We start from the raw sequence: 9,195 nt of genomic DNA on the forward strand, positions 1-9,195 counted from the left end.
TCTTTTTTGATTTTGTATTTTTCTGTTCCACACTTTGTCTTTTAGACTTTTGATCTCATGTTTGCACTTTGTTCATGTCCAAGGACTGATTTAATTAAACTTTTCTTGATCTCTTTTTCTCCTCTTCGTCCCTTGATTGTCCCGTTTCCGCTTCTAGCCAAAACTCACTTCACGTCGACTTGATCCAATTGCGAGTTGCTTCTCTTGAGTCTTGTTTATCCAATTCTAGCAAAGATAAGGGTACTAGGTATGCCTTAAAGGAAGTTTATTTTAAAATATCATTATGAGAACATCTCTTTTGAAGATAACTGAGCCTGACTATAATCCTCCAAAATGTCTCACTATCTTTTAAGATTTTCATGATGTTACTCTTTACTTTTCTATTCCCTTCTTCATCATCCTTTGCTAAAATTTTAAAACTTGCTACAAGTCGATTTCTCCTGACTCTTGGCACCACATAATGGCCTTTCTTGTAAATAAACAAATTTGTCACGACACCATGTACCATCAGGGTGACTCGAAAAGCCTTAGGATTCCTACTTCTATCAATAGTTGGAAGACGAAATTCTTCTTAATCTTTTGTCCTTCTTGGCTAGTTCGCTTTGTCAATCACACTCCTATACTCTCATCAATATAATGTCAGTACAGATTGCATTAATAATCAGACTTTGATATATAATAAATATGTTAAAGTTAAATATGTTATTTGTCTAATCTTATTATCAACTATGCAAGACTAAAAGATAGAGACTTGACACCAGGATAAAGTCTACTTAGGTTTGAAGAACTTGATAACTGGTACGAAGTTCAAATAGGTCAAGGAGTGACCTGATATTTAACAGAAAGTTCAGTTGGGTCTACGAGACCTGATAACTGCTAAAGTCTAAATGGAGCATCTAGCAAGAAGACCTAGTGGGTCGAAGGGTCAAGTAGGTCTGCAATGGTGAATAAGGTAAATACTGGAGGAGAGAGTTCTAGTGAGAGCAAGTCCTAGTTAGGAACTATAGGTGTGGATCTAGCTTAGAACTATTTTGGAAGTCTAAGCTGAAATCATGACTAGATTCTGGTCTTGGGAAGACAGACTCTAATTAATAATCATTCTATTTATTTTATACTACCCTAACTATGTGTTGCAGGGCTTTCTTTAACACTTTGACGTAGGAAAACAAGGCTGGAAAAAGGGCTCTGGGCGCCCGGAGCTTGTCTAGACACCCGGATGTTCAGGCGCCCGGAGCTTGTCTAGACACCCAGATGTTCAGGCGCCCCGAGATGCTCCAAGCACTCGGACAAGTGGATAGTTGCCTTGAACAACGACTTGAGGTGGTGCTCACTGGTTGGTCAATCCACGTCAGCAGTTGTGGTACTTGGACTTGTCCGAGTGCCCGAAGGTGGATAAAATTTGTAGATAAACTTTCAACGAGGTACTACCACATCAGCACGCTCTAGGCACTTGGAGAGAAGCTCTAGATGCCTGAAATAGCATATATAAGTAGCTTCAAACAGCAACTTCGTATCATAACACCAACTCTCACAAGAGTAACTCGAGGACTCCAAGAATTGAAGTGCATAAGTTCCTCTGCCTTCTTAGGATCTAACCAAGTTATATCTAGAGGCCATTTGTCTTCAAGAGCTTTAGGATAAAATCAGAATTTTTAATCAACACTTGTTTGTTTGTTTTTTTTTTTACTTTCTAATTTATTTTTGTCATGAAGAGAAGTCTTAGTGCAATAGTAAATTATTAACATATGACATTGAGGTTACAAGTTTGAGTCATGGAAATAAGTTCTTTTAAAAATGTAAAGACGGCGTATAATTATTGACCCTATATGGTCCGATCTTTTTCCGAGATCCTGTATTAATAAGAATTTTGTGTACCGGATTATCTTTTAGGAAAATTCTCCCAAGAACTCCCCTATAGAGACCCCTGCTTATAATATGTCGAGGTAGAAAGTTTCTTCTGCCACGATTCCTCTACTCCTCTATGATGGACCCATGCCCATATGCTCTAATTGTCCCTTAGTCAAATCTCTACGTTAAGCAACTTCTATTGAGTTGTTAGCTGAGGTCCCCAATATCCAGGTTGAGGAGTTTGAGTCTATACTTACCGCGACTAAGGTGATAGTGAATTTGAAGAGATCAACCATTTCCAAGGGTTCCAGAGGCACAACACCAAGCCAGGTCGGATAGTTTACTAGCTAAAGCCATGAGGCTTACAATTGAGAATCCCACGATCTTGGAGATTGCAGTTTGCACAATTTCTAGACCGTAAATGATATCACCAAAGAGTACATAAAGAATCTAAAACCTTTGCTTGAAGCCTTTCATCTTGGTTATTGTGGATCTTGGCAATCAATTCCTTGCACCAATGTGCCCTACCTAGAAAAGTTTTAAATTAGTGTACAGTTATTTGAATGGTGTGATGCTACTGGACTTGCCCCCGAAACTCCCTATTTTCCCTCCATGTAAACACAATTCTATGTTTTCAAAACCAAATTTCCCTCCAAATTCCGGGTCCATGACAACGGACCGCTTAGGAAAGTTAAAGAGATCAAAGAGAAAAAAAAATACAAAATAAAAAAAAAAAAGAAACAAGTTTGGGTAACTGAACTCGCGTCTCTAAAGAAATAGGTTGAGAAGCTTAACCACAGATTAAAGTAACACAAGTCACGGAAGGAGGTCCTATTGATATATCAAGAAAATTTGAATAGTGTAAAGTTAGAGAAAATGATGATGAAAAACAAAATGGAGGAGAATGGGAGGATTGGAGTAGTCCTCCCTCTTAGATTTTCACTTCTGTTTTTGCAATAATGAGAACAAGTAGTTATTTGATCAATGAAAATCTCCTTCTAAGATTTCCACTTCTTTTTTGCAATAATGAATGCAGGTAGTTATTTGATCAATGAAAATCTTCCTCTTAGATCTCCACTTTTATTTTGCAATAACGAGTAGAAGTGGTTATTTTAACAATGAAAGTCATGTAGTAGTTACTACCTCAATTCATTGCCTTTATGAATTCATATTTTTCATTCTTGTTTTTATTTTATATCTTTTTAATTCTTGAAGGAAAATTTTGAGAAATACATTTAAAGATATATACTTAACAGACCAATAAATATCTCAATTAGACATAGTGAGATGATAACAAATACATACATTAAGTGAGGAAGCGAGACTAAAGAAGATTTCATTAACAATGATAAAATAAAATAAAATTTATTTAAACCTAATAATAATGTAGAAGGATTAATAATCAATCCTATTTTGTGGGACAAAGGCTTAATTGCTGTTATTATTGTATCATTTAATTTTTGAATGTCATTAGATTTGACACTAATTTAGGGTTTATCTCCTAAATTTTGCCTTTGGGATTCTTTAATTTCATATATTTTCTTCAAATATGAGGTTTCCCTTTCCTTCTCAATTTAGGATAACTTTAGATTTAAGTTTTCATCTCGGGTATGAGGTGGTATGTCCTTTTTATTTCAGGACACTTAATAAAACCCTTGACATGAGGTGCCCTAAAAACAATTGGATTGTACACAAATCACTGAATTGCAATATACATTATTAATATTATTAGTCTTATTATTTCATATAATTGGTAGATTTGTCATAAAAAAGTTCAAAAGTGTTCCTACTTTTGTGATGGATCAATTATAATGTAAACAATTTTAAATGACATGGTAGAGGTAGTGGTCATAGCAATTATGAGATAGAATATCAATTTTGTCATACAACTCTTATGTTCTTGAGACATGATAGTAGTAATGAATCTCACACTTTAAGTATGTTTAGGCAACTCTATAGTTGGGAACAATACATTGAATGTGGCGCGATATAAGAATCTACTTGGTAATTTACCTACTATTCATAAGGTTTCCCATATAGAACAGGTGCAATTGAGTCTAGAGGTGTCAAACAGTTCAAAGTACCGCTTGTGACTTACCCCAGCCCGACACGAAATATATCATGACCAACATGGCATGGCAACAGTTGCAAGTGTATTGATGATGTTGTAACCATTCCACCCCTCCAACAACACATTACTTCACATCAAGATAAAATTTCTATTTTAATTTTTAGTAATATATATATATTTAAATAATTAATAATACTTTTATTTTTTTTTAATAGGATATAATCTAATGAAAATCATAGTTGGTAGTTCTAGTGGTTGAGAGTGGTTCTAATGTTGGACATTGGCTCTTGTGTTGAAAATGTTATATCATCTCGGGTCCACAAATATGGATTTCAAAGTATTTCACATTATATTCTCGGAATATCCGACACTTCCACCTAATACATGAATCAGTGTCCTCCTATGCCGTAAGTTTCTAACCAATTTAGCAAATCTATCATGCGAGTACCAACTCCACTACATTGTGGGAGTACAAGTAAGTTTCTAACCAAGCTAGCATGGAGTACGGCTATAAGGCTACAATTATCAACAAAGAGAACACTAACAATCGACTCAACTGCACCCTCACCTTTTACCTTATCATTGTCTCAAAACTTGTGGCAACTACTGAACTTGAAGACATGGCCAAAACCACAAACACAAAGGAGACGGAACAGAGGACATCTTTAGGTAGCAGAGTCGTAATCGTAAATGGCATAGCCAGGTATGAGAGCATTTTAACATCGATCAACTTCTTTCAAAGAAGATGATGGAAGGACCTAAGATAGTTGCTGCTCGAGCGACACTATCTTTCGAGAATGACAGTTAAAACTTTAATTTTTCAAATGAGCAACCCAGAAAAAAACTTGCAAAATATATAGTGAAGTGAAGTTTGAGTCATCATTTTCATTAGCCGATTCTAGTGCTTTGAATACTTTATGAAAAGTTATCTCCAACCTCATTATATAAAAATATCCAGCAATGCGATGCAATCGAACGCTTTGAAAACATTTCTCAAATCACAACAAAAACTAATTAATGTTTTAACATGTTATAAATATAGAATAACATTAGGCTAGATGTGCCCTCACGGGTATAGTGTTGCAGTAAGGCATTAAGCCTCTGTTTACTTAGAGGTAAGAAAACTAAAATAAGAGAAAAGTTTCCCTTCTAGAAATTTTTTTATTATTTACTTGATTAAAAATTTAAAGCGGATGGAAATTGTATTCCTTCGGCGGATATATTTTTGAGGAAAATTTATCCCGTCCAAATCGGACGGAAAGACAAAGGAAAGAAAAGTAAATAAAATGAAATCACATAAATATCCCTAACCTTTCCTTTTCTCTTCCACCAAATCTGCGATTCTGCCTCCTCACCCCACGGCGATTTCTGCCTCCACACCCAACGACGCCTCCGCTAAATCGCTGAGTTCTTCCTTCTCACCTGCGGACTCTTCTTCTTCGTCCTCACCCGTCGACTCCTCCTCCGGTCCGTCTTTTTCTCTTCCGAGACTGCTGCATTTGCTCCGACATTGTTGTAAGTGCTCTTCTTCTACGATTGCTTAGCCAATGCTTTGTGTTGAGTTTTCCTTCTTTGTGATTGCAGTAAGTTTGATTTTACTCATTTCTTCTTCCTTCTCACCTGCGGACTTGTCTTCTTCCTCCTCACCCATCGACTCCTTTGTCGATCCCTCTTTTTCTCTTTCGAGATTGCTGCAGTTGCTCCAACATTGTTGCTAAGATTGATTCACAACTGTTGTAAGTGCTCTTCTTCTATGATTGCTTAGTGACTGCTTTGTGTTGAGTTTTCCTTCTTGTGAATGCAGTAAGTTTGATCTTACTCATTTCTATCTTCCTACTTTGTGTTGAGTTTTCCTTCTTGTGATTGCAGTAAGTTTGCTCTATCTTCTTGTTGAGTTACTCATTTCTATCTTCATTTTGATCTTACCACTAATTAGAAAACTCTAATTAGAGGAAATATAATTTTTCTAATTTCTATAACTCTTATTAGATGAAATAAAACTTTGATTTCTGCCTTCATTTTAATTTCTATCTTTGTTTTTTATTTTTATCTTTATTTTACTGATTTCTATCGTTTAGATGAAATATAACGTTTTTGATAGCAACGTTGTTGAATTTATTATAATAGTCTATTTTTATTATTTATCTTTCAACAGATTTGATGAGATTGAGTGGGATAATGGTGAAGGAGATTATCCGAATGTTAATGATTGTTATGAGGAGAATAATGATCCTCTAGATGAGAGTTCAGATGATGAAGTTTTCATAAACAGAAATTGTTTAGTTATTCTTGGGATGATGTTGAAGAATATTAATAAGTATGTAGATAAAGGTCTAATGGAGAATGAGCAAAAAAATGATGCAAGACGTATTTTGTTGCACAACCTTATGACATCTAATGAGGTATGTCGTAGCATTCTTAGGGTAAGTATGGATGGCTTTGTTCGCTTGTGTGAACTATTAAAGCACAACACAAGGGTAAAAGCCAATAGGAATTCAAGTATTGAAGAGAAGGTTGCTAAGTTTTTATATTTGCCTGCTCATGATGTCAAGCATCGAGAGTTGAGTTTTTTTTTTGTCGAAGTACAAGGACTATTAATAATCATTTTCATGAAAACTTAAAAGTCATTATTGGACTTCATGCTGAATTTATAAAGCAACCAGATGATTCTGAAATCCCTCCGCTTATACAGAGTAGCAGTAGATTCTACCCTTACTTCAAGGTAACACTCATTTTGATCATTTTGAATTTTAGAAGGTTTGTAAGGTACTTTGTAGCTAAATATGCTCATTGTCTCCTAATTGTAGGATTGTGTTGGTGCATTAGATGGAACTCATATACGTGTTAAGGTATCTGATGAAGATGCACCTAGATATCGAGGAGGAAAGGATTGGCCAACTACAAATGTGTTGGCGACATGCTCCTTCGACCTGAAGTTCACATATATTTTATCTGGGTGGGAAGGAACTGCATCTGATTCTCGAATCGTCAAAAATGCTCTATCTAGACGTGATAAATTATTAATTCCTCATGGTACTTAATTTACAATCAATGTTCATTGGTGGGCAATGTTTGGAAGTAAATATGATTAAACTATATCCTTTGTTTGTTGTAGGTAAATACTATTTAGTTGACTCTGGGTTTATGTTGAAGAGGGGTTTAATTACCCCTTATCGAGGAATTCGTTATCACTTAAAGGAATACTCGAGATGTGACCCTACAAATGCAAAAGAGTTATTCAATCTAAGACATGCATCTCTTCGCAATGCAATCGAGAGAGCTTTTGGGGTTCTAAAGAAGAGGTTTCCCATTATTGCTAGCGGAACAGAACCTCACTATGAAATTAACATCCGCACAGACATTATCTTAGCATGTTGTATTCTTCATAATTTCTTAATAGGCGTGGATCCAGATGAGAGGTTGATTAGTGAAGTGGATCATGAATTGAATGTAAATTATGACAATGAAGTGAGTTGCAATGAGAGACAAGATGATGACTAGAGTCAAGAGAATATGATCAGGGATAATATAGCTAATGTTATGTGGTCGGATTACAATAATAACTAAAGAAGATTTATTTGGTTTTATTAAGAAAATTATGAGAGCGGTTTGATGTAGCATACTAATTAATAATGCTTAATTTGAACAATGTGATGATTTGAACATGCTATTGGTAAATCTTAATACTGGATGTTTTATTATTGAATATGAATTTTTATGTATTGATTATGTTTGTTAATCCAATATTATACAGTTGAATGTTACTAGTTTATAACTATGAATAAGATTTAATTTTTTTTCATGATCACATGTGAATTTGATGCAGGTATTGAGTAGAAATGAGTTCTACGGTCGAACAAGTCAAAAAGGATATGATTAAGTGGACTGATGAAATGGATAAAATTTTTATAGATGTTATGTTAGATCAACAAGTTAATGGCAACTGAGTAGGTAGCACTTTCACATCTACTGCATACAAAGAAATGGTTGTCATTTGCCGTAAGAAGACTAAAATTCCATTAACAAAGGACCATTTGAATAATAGAATGAAAACATTGAAGACTAACTTTAATTCATGTTCCGATTTGTTTAAAAATGCAAGTGGAGTTCAATGGCATGCTGAGAGTAAGAGATTTGAGGCCGAGGAAGATGTTTGGAAGCAACTTATTGATGTAAATATTAATGGTAGATATTTCATTTTATATTTTGTCAGTTTATATAACCATTATGTTTATAATTAATTTTATTTTTATCTAGGCTAATCCATCAATTAAGAAGTGGAGATATACCCCTGCACCTCATTATGAGAAGTTGTTTGAGTTATTTGCTTATGACAGAGCGAATGGTCAAGGAGCTTCCACTGCTGCCGAAAGAAATGTTGAAATTATTCAAGAGGAAGAACAAAGAGATGATATACATGTGAGTTCTGAAGTAGACCTTGATAGTTCACCATTTGTCGAAGGATTAAAGAAGAGAAAAATTACATCTGTTGATGCTTATGGCAATAAGAAAAGTTCAACCCTCGACTTAACTATCAAGGAAGTGATTGTTGCAATTGACCGTTCAAGTTCAGTTATCAAGAATAAGTCATTTCGTCAACAAAAGTTAAATGAGAAACTCTATAAAGATTTAGTTTCTGTTGGTGTTCTAGATGAAAATATACTTGATGCTTATCTATTCCTAGGAGAGAATAAGGAGAAGATGATTCTTGTTATAGGATGTTCAGTGGAGAAGAGACTTTGCTCTTTTGAAGAAGATGTTTTCTTTCTAATTTTGAATTGTGTTGTTTGAATAATTGCAATATGCAAGATTTGGATAGGTATTAAGAGTATAGAGTTATATGTTTATTAGTAATTATTAGCATATGAAAGTCAATTTAATTTTTTAGTTGATAATAATTTTGTAATAATTATGGATTATTTCTAGGTAATGTTTATTGTTGATAATTTTTTATTTTAATATATGATAATGGTATAAGTTTTTTGATTTTAATATATGATAGTATTCTTACGACATCTAGCTTTATCTTGATCAATATTTTATTCCACTTCTATGTAATATTTTCCTCACACTTTATTCTACTCATACACAGTGTTTTTCTATTTCTTTCATAGAAACTTTTTATCAGGTAAAAATATATTATTTGAATTCATAATTATAAGACAATATATAAAAAATTAAAAATAAATATAAAAACATTGGATTTTGAGAACATAATTATAAATACTTTTTATATTTTTTAGTTCAATAAAGAATTTTATATTTTTATCTAAAAA

The sequence above is a fragment of the Zingiber officinale genome, chromosome 7B (genome assembly GCF_018446385.1).
Source record: "Zingiber officinale cultivar Zhangliang chromosome 7B, Zo_v1.1, whole genome shotgun sequence".
NCBI classification, from domain to species: Eukaryota; Viridiplantae; Streptophyta; class Magnoliopsida; order Zingiberales; family Zingiberaceae; genus Zingiber; species Zingiber officinale.